At 47.0% G+C, this 12,635-nt stretch overlaps 1 long non-coding RNA gene across 1 annotated transcript; it reads left to right on the top strand.

The window, feature by feature from the left end:
- The first annotated feature begins 1,068 nt into the window (after positions 1–1,068).
- On the top strand, positions 1,069–6,508 carry LOC105545328. The gene is made up of 3 exons (XR_001006902.1): positions 1,069–1,145; positions 1,518–1,670; positions 6,428–6,508. It is a non-coding gene; the product is annotated as an uncharacterized LOC105545328 (long non-coding RNA).
- Positions 6,509–12,635: the final 6,127 nt, after the last annotated feature.

The following is a 12,635-nucleotide window of genomic DNA, read 5'->3' on the forward strand; positions in this document are numbered from 1 at the left end:
TGCCATTACACATCATCCTGGGCGACAAGAGCAAAACTCCATCTCAAAAAAAAAAAAAAAAGACAAGATGGAGTCAATTAAGTTGGATGTCTTTCACCATCTCAAAGAGACAGTGCAAAGGTGGTTTCAGCTTTATTTCCTAAATATTATCAGATACATGTAATGCAGAGAGACATATAGTCATAACAGACACAGATAGAAACAGATCTTACAGATTTCACAAAGAATTTTCATTTGCCAGCTTTCAGATAGTTTTTCTTTTCCCCCTTTAGACAATCAATCTTGTGATTACTTGTTTTATCATACTAAGCAATTGTTAGCTAGGGAACAATTTGCCTTCAAAAAATATAACTCTTAGGTGAAACAAGGCAGAAAATGTATATCTGAAAAGTACAGAGCTGAGACTTTCAGCTTAAATACTGTACCATCATTTGCTCAAATCAAGAAAAAAGCAAGGCCCAGTTAAGACAAGATGGCCAGGAAAAACACGTTAAACAAACGTAAGACTTGTTATGCAAATTTAAAACCAAGGTGCGTCCCTCCCAGACATTGCAAATGGAAATGTCTTGTGGAGATGTAAATTTCTTTCACAAAATGGTTTCAAGATAGTAGTTGAATGTCAGAAAGGTGCATTTGAGTTATTAGGCTGGTTGAAAAGTAATTGCAAAAACCACAATTAGTTTCACACCAACCTATGGATAGGTGGTCCTTCTAACTGTAACTACTGTTTCTTAGCTAAAATTACGGAGTACAGGGTGGGGCCCATTAAGGAATAGGGCGGAGAAAGCCTTCCCTCTGCCTGGGCTCAGCGTGGATGGATCTGAAGTAAGCCTGCTGGATCTGAGAGACCTTTTAGAAATCCTTCATCTAGGATAGCGTTCTGTCCGGGATAGTAACCAGGCCAAGAGCCCAGAAGATTCATTTTTTTCTTGTCAACTGGTCACTTAAGCTTTTTATTTGTCTTAATTAATTAATTTACATTTATTATCTTATTTTGTCTTTATCTTATTTGGCAGGGTGTTGCTCTGTCACCCAGGCTGGAGTGCAGTGGTGCCATCACAGCTCACTGCAATTGGTACAGGAGAAGGGTCCTGATCCAGACCCCAAGAGAGGCTTCTCGGATCCTGTGCAAGAAAGAATTCAGGGTGAGTCCACAGCGCAAAGCAAATACAAGTTTATTAAGAAAGTAAAGGAATAAAGAATGGCTACTCCACGGACCAAGCAGCCCCGAGAGCAGCTGGTTGCCCATTTTTATGGTTATTTCTTGATGATATGCCAAACAAGGGGTGGATTACTCATGCCCCCCCTTTTAGGCCATATAGGGTAACTTCCTGACGTTGCCGTGGCATTGGTAAACTGTCATGGCAGTGGTGGGAGTGTAGCAGTGAGGACGACCAGAGGTCACTCTGGTCACCATCTTGGTTTTGGTAGATTTTAGCCGGCTTCTTTACTGCAACCTGTTTTATCAGCAAGGTTTTTATGACCCGTATCTTGTGCCGACCTCCTGTCTTATCCAGTGACTGAGAACGCCTGACCATCTGGGAATGCAGCCCACTAGGTCTCAGCCTCATTGTTCCCAGCTCCTGTTCAAGATGGTGTCGCTCTGGTTCACACACCTCTGACACAGCCTCTGCCTCCTGCTTCAGCCTCCTAAGCAGCTGGGACTACAGGTGCGTGCTATCGTGCCCGGCTAATTTTTTTTTTTTTTTTAATTTCTGTAGAGATGGCAGGGCAACGGGGCAGGGGCTGGGGGGGCGGGTGCCTCACTGTGTTGCCCAGGCTGGTCTCAAACGCCTGGGCTCCAGCGACCTTCCCACCTTGGCCTCTCAAAGTGCTGGAATTACAGGCGTGGGCCACCTTGCCAGGACTTATTTGCCTTTTGTGCAGACACTTTTAAAATAGGGAATAAAAATATTGAAATCATGTTAGAAGCTTCTTCATATCAATCAGCATCCCCAGTGGGACTAATGAGGAGGCCTTGTAGCTAGGTGCACTTCTTAAAGTGCAGTGGTGTTCACCTGGAACATCCCACCATAATTTCCATTCACCGTTAGTAAGATGCCACCATTTCTGTAAACACTTGCTGCGTCCAGGACCTAATACGGATGGACCTACAAGCCAGACGGTGCTCGGTTTCTCAGAGACGAAGGATCCCATTTTACATTAAACCTTGGCTTTGGCTCTTAGATCCCCTCGATTAACTTAGCAATGATTTTTCCCTACCTTAGTGTGCACGAAAAAGAAACCAAGAGAGTAGAACACGAAAATCCTTGTGAGTGTCCAAAAGCTGGAGTGTGTACCTCCTGCAGTCCTGCCATTTACAGCTAGTTTCTGCCTGACCCAGTCAGACATGCAAGGGCCTCTTACTGGATCCAAGCCAGTGGATGATCAAATCAGATTCCATCCTGGACCCAGTCCAGTTTCTGTCACGACTTCTGAACCCAGTTTAGATAAAAAATTTGCTCAAGCAAACTCAGAGAGCTCAAAACACACATCCATGAAGCTTTGGAATCCAAGAGAGAACTTCCCACGAACTCCAGCTGCTCTGAGCGAGCAGAGGGCACAGTGGGCCCTGTGGGTCCTCCTTTGGTCAGTCAGAGCTCCTGGGGGCCTCTGGAAGCTCTACACCAGACCCACTTCTGATGCCATCCGTTTAAAGAGAAAACTTGGCCGGGCACAGTGGCTCACGCCTGTAATCTCAGCACTTTGGGAGGCTGCGGCGGGAGGATTGCCTGAGCTCAGGAGTTCGAAACCAGCCTGGCCAACATGGTGAAATTCTGTCTCTACTAAAAATACAAAAATTAGCCAGGCGTGGTAGCAAGTGCCTGTAATCCCAGCTACTTGGGAGGTGGAGGCAGGAGAATCACTTCAGCCCCGGAGGCAGAGGTTGTAGTGAGCGGAGATAACACCCCTTTACTCCAGCCTGGGCAATAGAGCGAGATTCCATCTCTAAACAAATAAATAAATAAACAAACAAAAATTAGCCATGCGTAGTGGCACATGCCTGTAATCCCAGCTACTCGGGAGGCTGAGGTGGGAGAATCACTTGAACCTGGGAGGCAGGGGCTACAGTGAGCCGAGATCGTGCCCCTGTACCCCGCCTGGGCCACAGTGGGAGACCCTGTCTCAAAAATAAATAAATAAATAAATAAAAATAAAGAGAAGCCTTAGATAATTCAACAGAGTTTAATTGAGTAAAGACTCATTCACACATCAGGCAGCCACGTGGGGCTTGAATTTTCTTTGTGGGAGGGTTTTTGCTGCTCTCTCTGTTTTTAAGAGAGAGTTATTTAGGTCAGTTGTTTCTTCTTGTGTGAGCTTTGGCATTTTCAGTTTTTCAAGAGACGTATCCGTTTCATCTAACTTGTCAAATTAATTGGCATAAAGCTGTTCACCAATATTTTCTTCTTTTTTTTATTTTTATTTTTATTTTTTTAGACGGAGTTTCGCTCTTGTCGCCCAGGCTGGAGTGCAGTGGTGCAATCTTGGCTCACTGCAGCCTCTGCCTCCCGGGTTCAAGTGGTTCTCCTGCCTCAGCCTCCTGAGTAGCTGGGATTACAGGCGCCCACCACCACCCCCGGCTAATTTTTGTATTTTTATTACAGATGGGGTCTCACTATGTTGGGCAGGCTGGTCTCCAACTCCTGATCTCAGGTGATCCACCCACCTCGGCCTCCCAAAGTGCTGGGGTTACAGGCGTGAGCCACTGTGCCCGGCGTCTTTGTTCTTTGAATTTCTGCAGAATCTGTACTCATACCACCTCTCTTGTTCCTGATATTCGTAATTTCTGTCCTTCTCCTCCTTTCCCTGGGCCCTCCCCCATCAAGTTGGTGAAAGGTTTATTGATATTCTTATCAGGATTATTGACATTCTTAAAGAACCAAGTTTTGGTTTTCTCAATTTTGTTCTATTATTTATTGTTTTCTGTTTTATCAGCTTCCACTTGATTTTTACCATTTCCTTTCTTCTGCCCACTTTGGATTGAATTTGCTTTTCTTTTTCTATTTTCCTTAAGCTGAGAGCGAGGTCGTTGATTTGAGACTTTTCTTCTTTTGTTTTTCTTTTTGAGACCGAGTCTTGCTCTGTCGCCCAGGCTGGAGTGCAGCGGCGCGATCTCAGCTCACTGCAACCTCTGCCTTCTGGGTTCAAACGATTCTTGTGCCTCAGCCTCCCTAGTAGCTGGGATTATAGGTGTGTGCCACCACGCCTCACTAATTTTTGTATTTTTTGTAGAGCTGGGGTTTCTACCAAATCCTGGTAGAAATGTTGCCCAGGGCATTCTTGTCCTCCTGGGCTCAAGCAATCCTACCACTGCGGGCTCCCAAATTGCTGGGATTACAGGTGTGAGCCACCACACCTGGCCAGTTAAACCATATTTCTTATTGGCAGTACATAGTTGGGCTTTGCTATTTTATCAATTAGACAACCTCTGGTTGGGGGTGTGCGGACAGGGTCTCACTGTTGCCCAGGCTCGAGTGTGTTGGTGCAATCACAGCTCATGGCAGCTTCAACCCCCAGGGCTCAAGGGATCCTCCTGCTTCAGCCTCACAAGTAGCTGTGACTACGGGCACATGCCACCACGCCCAGCTAAATTTTTTTTTTGGAGAGATGCATTCTCCCTCTGTTGCCCAGGCTGGTCTTAAACTCCTGGACTCAGGGGATCCTCCTCTACCAGCCTCTAAAACTACTGGAATTACAGGCGTGAGCCACCATGCATGGCCCCTCTGCTTCTTAATCGGGGAGTTGAGCCCATTGATATTTAACGTGCTTACTGGTATGGTTAAGTTAGAGTCCGTCACCTTGTTACTTGCTTTCTATTTGTCGCATCTGTTCTTTTCTCCTCTTTACTCTTTTTTCTGCCTCCCATTGCGTTCGTGAGAAGTTTGATTCATCACGTCATCTTGTTCGTTGGCGTTTTCGCAGTAACTCTTTGTGTTGTTGTTTTAGGGGCGGCCGTAGGGTATTAGTGGTGAGCTTTAGCGTCCCGCAGTTGACTTTGAGTGACTGATATTTCCTCTTTTTTATGGGTCACCCTTTCCTGCTTCTGTGTCTTTTTGATAATTTTTTATCGGAATGCAGACATTGTAAACTTTAACTCGGGTGGGAGCTGGATCCTTTTATATTTCCACAAATATTCCTGAGCTTTGTTCTGGAATGTAGCTGTTTATCTGCAAGCAGTTTGATCCTTTCAAGTATTACTTTTATACCGTTTGTAAGGGAGGTCTGGAATCGTGTGGGCTAACTCTTCCCCACCATGGGGGCAAGCTGTTTCTGAGCACCCCACCGCTGTGCGTGATATGGTTTTCTGCTGTGGCTGGTGGGAGCAGACACAATTCCTAGATCCATGCGAGCGCCCGGCACTGCCCAGCACTGGTCTCTCTAGTCCTTTCTGATAGTGCTTTCCTGCCTTGGGACCTTTCCCCTGGCATGTGCTGATGGCTCCGTCCCTAATACTCCAGGGGGACTCTCCAGTCTCAGCTTCTCTCTCGGGCAGCTCTGTGAGCTTCATGAACTTCAGCTGCCTGGAGACCCCCAGCTCTGCCTCATCCGCTCAGGGACTCTGTGGCCTCCATCTCAACTCCCACTTCCTGCACTGAAGCTTGGAAACCCACCAGAAACTGCACAGGCAGCGAGAGGCCCCCAAGGCCAGTTCCCAGCCCGGGAAGCACATTTGTGCACCGCCCACGTGTGGGGTCTTGAGAGCCATTGTGTTGTGTGTGTTTTCAGTTCTGTGTTGGTTGTTTCATTGTGTTGTGTATTTTGTCTGTTCTGTGTTGCTGTTTGGTTGTTTCAGGCAGGAAGATAAATCCAGTCCCTGCTACCCCATCTCAGCCAGGAGTGGAAATCTGCCTTTTAATGTTGGTGGACATGTTTGGGTAGACAGAAACTTGACATGGTGAAGTAGTGAAATGGGCCTAGCTGCCCTTTTCTTCCGTCATGTTTCCACTGTTCTAAAGCTCGAAACATTGTTCCCCAGCGTGAAAGCAGATGAGTGTGCACCACACATCTCTCTAGCTTATGTATTTATGTATTCAAGATGGAGTCTCGCTCTGTTGTCCAGGCTGGAGTGCAGTGGCGTGATCTTGGCTCACTGCAACCTCCGCCTCTGGGGTTCAAGCGATTCTCCTGCCTCAGCCTTCCCAGTAATTGGGATTACAGACGCCCGCCACCATGCCCAGGTTATTTTTTTATATTTTTAGTAGAGACAGGGTTTTGCCATGTTGGCCAGGCACGTCTCGAACTCCTAACCTCAGGTGATCCAACCGCCTCGGCCTCCCAAAGTGCTTGGATAACAGGCGTGAGCCACCGCGCCCGGCCTCTGGCTTTATTTTTAACCTTTTTTTTTTTTTTCACATGTCATGGCCTCTGTAATTCACCTGGACTGTATTTTGGCATTTGATGTGGAGAGCAAATCACACTGCCCCAGTGCATACCTAATTTTCTCGACCTCTTTTATGAAATATCCCCCCCGCCTTCCTCGACCCTGCCACCCCGAGGTTCCCGTGCACACATAATATTGCGGGATAGGTATTGTGGAATGAGGATCAGTGTTACAACCTACAGAAGGTGTGGTCGTGAAGTCAGGAGTCACAGTCTCAGAGTTGACTGCACTGCCTTGTAGCTGTGTGACCTTTGGGATTTTGTTCAACCCCCTCTGTGCTTCGGTTTGCTCTCTGGGAAGACTCCAAGGATAAGAGCATCTACCTCCTCAGCCTGCTGTGAGAGTTACGGGGCCTGGGCCAAAGACGCTTTGTCCGACTGCTGGTCTGCAGGGAGCTCTAAATATGAATCTGCTACATCACCTTCACTTCTGAAATCTGCTCTGATGTTCCAAATGTTCTTGGCCGTTCCTCCGTGTTTCTCCTGTATGAATTTCAGCTTCTTTTTGCCAAGTATCTCCCCACCCCCGCCCACCCCCACCCCCAAATAAACTCACTAGAATGTTGGTTGAAAATCTGATAAGCCTACACATTGATTTGGAAAGAAATGATTTTTTATAAGAGTCAAACTCCCTACCCATTTTTTTCTTTTTTTTTTTTTTTGCAAAAGTTTTTTCTTACATTTGTCATTCAAGTTTGTCATTTTCTTGCTACAGACTCTAAACACTTTTCAAGAGGACCATCGCTAAGTACTTTATACTCTTGTTCGGGTTTTTTTTAGAGTAAAAAGTGTTCAAATTCTACCTTATCTTCTAGCTGGTGGTGGTTGGAAAATAATTTTAAAAACGGATTTAAAATATGTATTTTGCATCTGGCCGCGTTCCTGAATTCTCTCATTCTTTCTGAAAACTCTTCCGCCGACTCTCTGGGGGCTCCTAGGAATGTGCTGTTTTGGCTCCTCCTTTCCAGAAGTTATACGTCTCATTTCCGCCTCACATCGCTGGCATTGTCCTTCGTTTCCAGACCAGGGTCGAACAGTAATGGTAAAAGCAGGCATCCTTCTTGGGTTCCTGTCTTGGACTGGAACGCCTTCGTGTTCCAGCAGCAACAGGAGATAAAGGAAGTGCTTATTTATAGTTTTCTATAGTTTCTTGAGCTTTCGTGTTGTTTTGCTTTCAGAGACAAGAATTGACTTTCAGCAAATGCCTTTCCCCCTATAGTTAACAATCAGGAACTATTTAAACTATGCCAGGAGGCGTAAATAAAGTTAGGAAGAGCCCCCATCTACCCAGCCCCCACTTAGCTTAAGAAAAACAACATGGCCGGGCATGGTAGCTCAAGCCTGTAATCCCAGCACTTTGGGAGGCTTGAGTCCAGGAGTTTGATACTAGCCTGGGCAACACAGGGAGTCTCTACAAAAACTACAGAAGTTGGGACCGGGCACGGTGGCTCACGCCTGTAATCCCAGCACTCTGAGAGGCCGAGGCGGGTAGGTCAGGAGATCGAGACCATCCTGGCCAACACGGTGAAACCCCGTCTCTACTAAAAATACAAAAATTAGCCGGGTGTGGTGGCGGGCGCCTGTAATCCCAGCTACTCGGGAGACTGAGGCAGGAGAATCGCTTGAACCCAGGAGTCAGAGGTTGCAGTGAGCCGAGATCGCCGCTGCACTCCAGCCTGGCGACAGAATGAGACTCCATCTCAAAAACAAAAACGAAAACAAAAAAGTTAGGCAGGCATGGTGGTGTGTACCTGTAGTTCCAGCTAGTCAGGAGGCTGAAATGGGAGGATCACCTGAGCCTGGGAGGTTGAGGCTGCAGTCAGCCATGAGGGTGTGAGTGACTGCACTCCAGCCTGGGCAACACAGTGAGACCCTATCTAACAAAAGAAGGAGGAGAAGGAGAAGGAGAAGGAGAAGGAGAAGGAGAAGGAGAAATACAACATGATGACTTCATCCGAGTTGAGTGCTCTGTGCAACTCCTTTGTGGTGGAATCCCCTCTGCTGGCCGGGACCTTTCATCATAAGTGTGTATTCTCTATATCCAGGTGCATGTGATATTTTAAAATATAAAAATATTGTTTAAATGTCATGTAAGTAGCGTGAGTTTTCCTTTTGCAACTGTTTCACCGCCACCCCAGTGTGGTTGCTGTGTCCAGGACTTCGCCATTGGTGGCTCACAGCTGCAGGTCAGTTTTAATCGTGTAGAACCCATCTATGAATACACCACAGTGTACCTGTCTATTCTCTTCTTGGTGAATGTGTGGAGGTTTTCTGATTCTTTGCAGTGACCAACAGCGATCTGTACCCAGCAATGCAAATGCCAGACTGAGGGATGCACCCTGTGTGCTGGCCGAGATGTCATTGGGTGCCATTGTGGTGTTTTTTGTTTTGAGACGGAGTCTCGCTCTGTTGCCCGGGCTGGAGTGCAGTGGTGCGATTTTGGCTCACTGCAACCTCTGCCTCCCAGGTTCAAGGAATTCTCCTGCCACAGCTTCCCAAGTAGCTGGGATTACAGGCGCCCACCACCATGTCCAGCTAAGTTTTGTAGTTTTAGTAGAGACAGGGTTTCACCATGTTGGCCAGGCTGGTCTCAAATTCCTGACCACATGATCCACCCACCTTGGCCTTCCAAAGTGTTGGGATTACAGGAGTGAGCCACCATGCCTGGCTGTTGTTCTCTATTTTCAAGACACCCTTTTAACTTTATAAGTAATCAGTCAGGTGGTTCTTTGAAACTGAACATACTGGCCCCCGTTAACTTTCACGTGTGACTTGGGCATCCAGTGATAATCCTTGTCTCAATCAGTGATCCCATCAGTGGTTGCAAAACAGTGCATTCTTAATGCTGTCGTTTCACCTCCATTGAGCTGGTGTTCTGCAAAAATGAACTTTTCCTTCTCCAGACTGATGTTTATATTTTGTTCATCCACTTTGCAGTTTTAATTTAGTTTCCCCTTTCATGCGTGTGCTGACAATTCAGCTTCGCTTCTCTGCCAGCTACCTGTTACCACCTCTCGCCCATTTTTCTATTCAATTGCTTGCCTTTTTTCTAATGGTGTCCTACCTTCTTTTTAGATAGTGAAAACTAATCCTTGATCAGTAATACGTGTTACAAACACCTCCCAAGAGATGGCTTGGTTTTTTTTTGGCTTGGTTTATGGTGTCTTTTGATGAAGAGAAGTTCACTTATTAAAGACCTTAGTTTTTTCTTGTTGAATTTACCAATCTCTTTATTCTTTGGTTTGTGGTTTTTATATCTTGTTGAACATATGTTCCTTGCTACTAGCTGGGTGTGGTGGCTCACGCCTGTAATCCCAGCACTTTGGGAGGCTGAAGAGGGTGGATCACCTGAGGTCAGGAGTTCAAGACCAACCCGGCTGATGTGGTGAAACCCTGTCTCTACAAAAAATACAAAGATTAGCCAGGTGTGCTGGCAGGAGCTTGTAATCCCAGCTACTAAGGAGGCTGAGGCAGGAGAATCGCTTGAACCTGGGGGACAGAGGTTGCAGTGAGCCGAGATTGTGCCACTTCACCCCAGTCTGGGTGACAGAGTGAGACTCTGTATCAAAAAATAAAATAAAATAAAATAATAAGTGGCGCGATCTCAGCTCACTGTAGCCTCCGCCTCCCAGGTTCAGTTGATTCTCCTACTTCAGCTTCCCGAGTAGCTGGGATCACAGGCACCCGCCACCATGCCTGGCTAATTTTTTTGTATTTTTTGGTAGAGATGGGATTTCACCACGTTGGCCAGGCTGGTCACGAACTCCTGACCTCAAGTGATTCGCCTGCCTCGGCCTCCCAACATGCTGGGATTACAGGCGTCAGCCACTGTGCCCGGACCTCTCTTCTGTTCTTAGTTGACAAGAATGTCTGTCTATGAGTGATGGTATATTTTATCCAAATTATTTTTTAGTCTTTACATTCTTTATGTGTTGTAAACATGAATCACTACGTCATTCAGTTTTCTGATGTAAAACTATTATCACATTAAAAGAACTCTCAAGGCCGGGAATGGTGGTACTCACCTATAATCCCAGCACTTCGGGAGGCTGAGCTGGGAGGATCACTTGAGGCCAGGAGTTTGAGACCAGCCTGGGCAACATAGTGAGACCCCATCTCTTAAAAAAAAAAACCAGGTGTGCTGGTACGTAGCTGTGGTCCCAGCGATGTGAGAGGGTGAGGTGTGGGAAATCGCTTGAGCCCAGGAGTTTGAGGCTGCAGTGAGCCAGGATCTCACCACTGCACTCTGGCCTGGGTGACGAAGTGAGACTTCATCTCTTTAAAAAGGTAAAACTAAAAAAATAATAATAAAGGACCCCCTTGGTCATAATGTAATTTAAAAAATTCATACTGTTTTTTGCTTGATAGGAGATGTAACTACTGGTTCAATGCCTTTTTTTGTCTTTGCATCCCTGATTCGGAATGCAAGATCCAATGTCTTTAAAATGAATTAGTCTATGCAGGGTTTGAACTTCACTTGGAGTCCATTCCATGTTATATTTCTCCTGGGAGTGGGCTGTTTTGCTCAGTTTTTAAATTGTCATAAAGTTGTTTATGGAATTCTTTCACCACAATGTCATCTCTGCAGCCTTTGTCATGGCGTTCCTCTTTTCGTCGACGTTGCTTATTTGTGTCTCTTCCTCTTTCTGCTAATTTTGTTGCCAGATGTTAGACTATTTATTAGTTTTTTCACAGAGACAATTTTAAAATTATTTATTTATTTTCGAGCCAGAGTCTCACTCTGTCGCCCAGGCTGGAGTGCAGCGGCGAGATCACGGCTCACCGCGACCTCCGCCTCCTGGGTTCAAGCGACGCTCTCACCTCAGCTTCCCAAGGAGCTGGGATTACAGGCACCCACCACCGCACCTGGCTAATTTGTTTTTATTTTTTGTAGAGACAGGTTTTCGCCACGTTGCCCAGGCTGATCTGGAACTCCTGGGCTCAAGTGATCTGCCCTCCTCGGCCTCCCAAAGTGCTGGGATTGCAGGCGTGAGCCACTGCACCCGGCCCACGCAGCAGCGATGTTTAATTTGGTTGATCTTCATCAATTTTTATTTTTCATTCTGTTAACCTCTTACATTTCTTAATTATTTCCATTCTTCTCTTTCCTTGGTTTTAGTGTTTTGTTCATCTCCTAATTTCATAAATTAGATGCATACTTATTAATACTTTCCCCTCTCTATTTTTTTGTTCGAGGGTAATCCATACTTTGTTTTCTTTGTTTTTTAGTCTTCCCCCTTTCTGATGTAAGCATCCAGGCCCCCCGTGTCCCTCTGTCTTGTTTTAGCTGCACCCAGGGCTTTGCTCTGGGTTCTCCCATTCTCCTTCAATTCCAGCCTCGCCCACTCTCCCTGACCACGTCCTCCCTGATCCCTGCGCGATTCAGGTGTGTTTTTACTTCCTCACCCTTGCTGAAAGGGCCGCCTTCCACTTAGTTGGGTTCTGACTTGGCTGCAGAGGGCAGACAGTTGGCTGGGGCATTCTTGTGTCCGTGGCCAGCTTTGGTCACTGTCTCCCACGCGTCCTCTGGTTTGGAGGCTCTGCTTCTGTCCCTGTCTGTTCCACCAAGCCAAGTCATTTCGTTCCAGTCCCAGACGCCTCACCCTGTGCTCTGCGGTGAGCATGAGCTGCGTTGCGCACTGGGATCGCGGACTCCTTTTCCCTTGTGATGCTGCCACGGGCTCCCACCGCACTCCCAGTCCCAATTGTGGAACACGTTGGGGACGGAGCCACTGCCCATGGGTGGTGACCACCTCTGTCCCCAGCATAGCTGCTTGCCTCCTGTTCGTTTGGTGCTCCTTGGGGGCCTTTCAGAACCAGGCAGCACAGCAAGACTGGCGACATCCAACCAGCAGATTTCACCTGGGGGTACCCCGCTTCCCACCTTTGCATTACCCAGTGAACACGCCTCGTCAGGCACGGTGTGGCTGAGACTCCCGCGTGCAGGCCTGCTGTGCGGGTGCAGGCTGACGGTGCACATTGGTGTGTGTTGTGGGGTCACACACCTGGGATGTTTCTGTGTGTGTGTGTTGTGGGCGGGGGTGATATTTCTGTGTGGTGTGTTGTGGGGGGGGTGATGTTTTTGTGTATGTGTGTGTGTGTGTTGTGGGAGTTGATGTTTGTGTGTGTGTGTTGTGGGGGGTGATGTGTGTGTGTGTTGTGGGGAGGTGTTTGTGTAAGGGAGGTGATGTGTGTGTGTATTGTGGGGGAGTGATGTTTTTTTTGTGTGTGTGTTGGGGTGTTTGTGTGTGTGT

The sequence above is a fragment of the Mandrillus leucophaeus genome, unplaced genomic scaffold, assembly GCF_000951045.1.
Source record: "Mandrillus leucophaeus isolate KB7577 unplaced genomic scaffold, Mleu.le_1.0 Scaffold325, whole genome shotgun sequence".
NCBI classification, from domain to species: Eukaryota; Metazoa; Chordata; class Mammalia; order Primates; family Cercopithecidae; genus Mandrillus; species Mandrillus leucophaeus.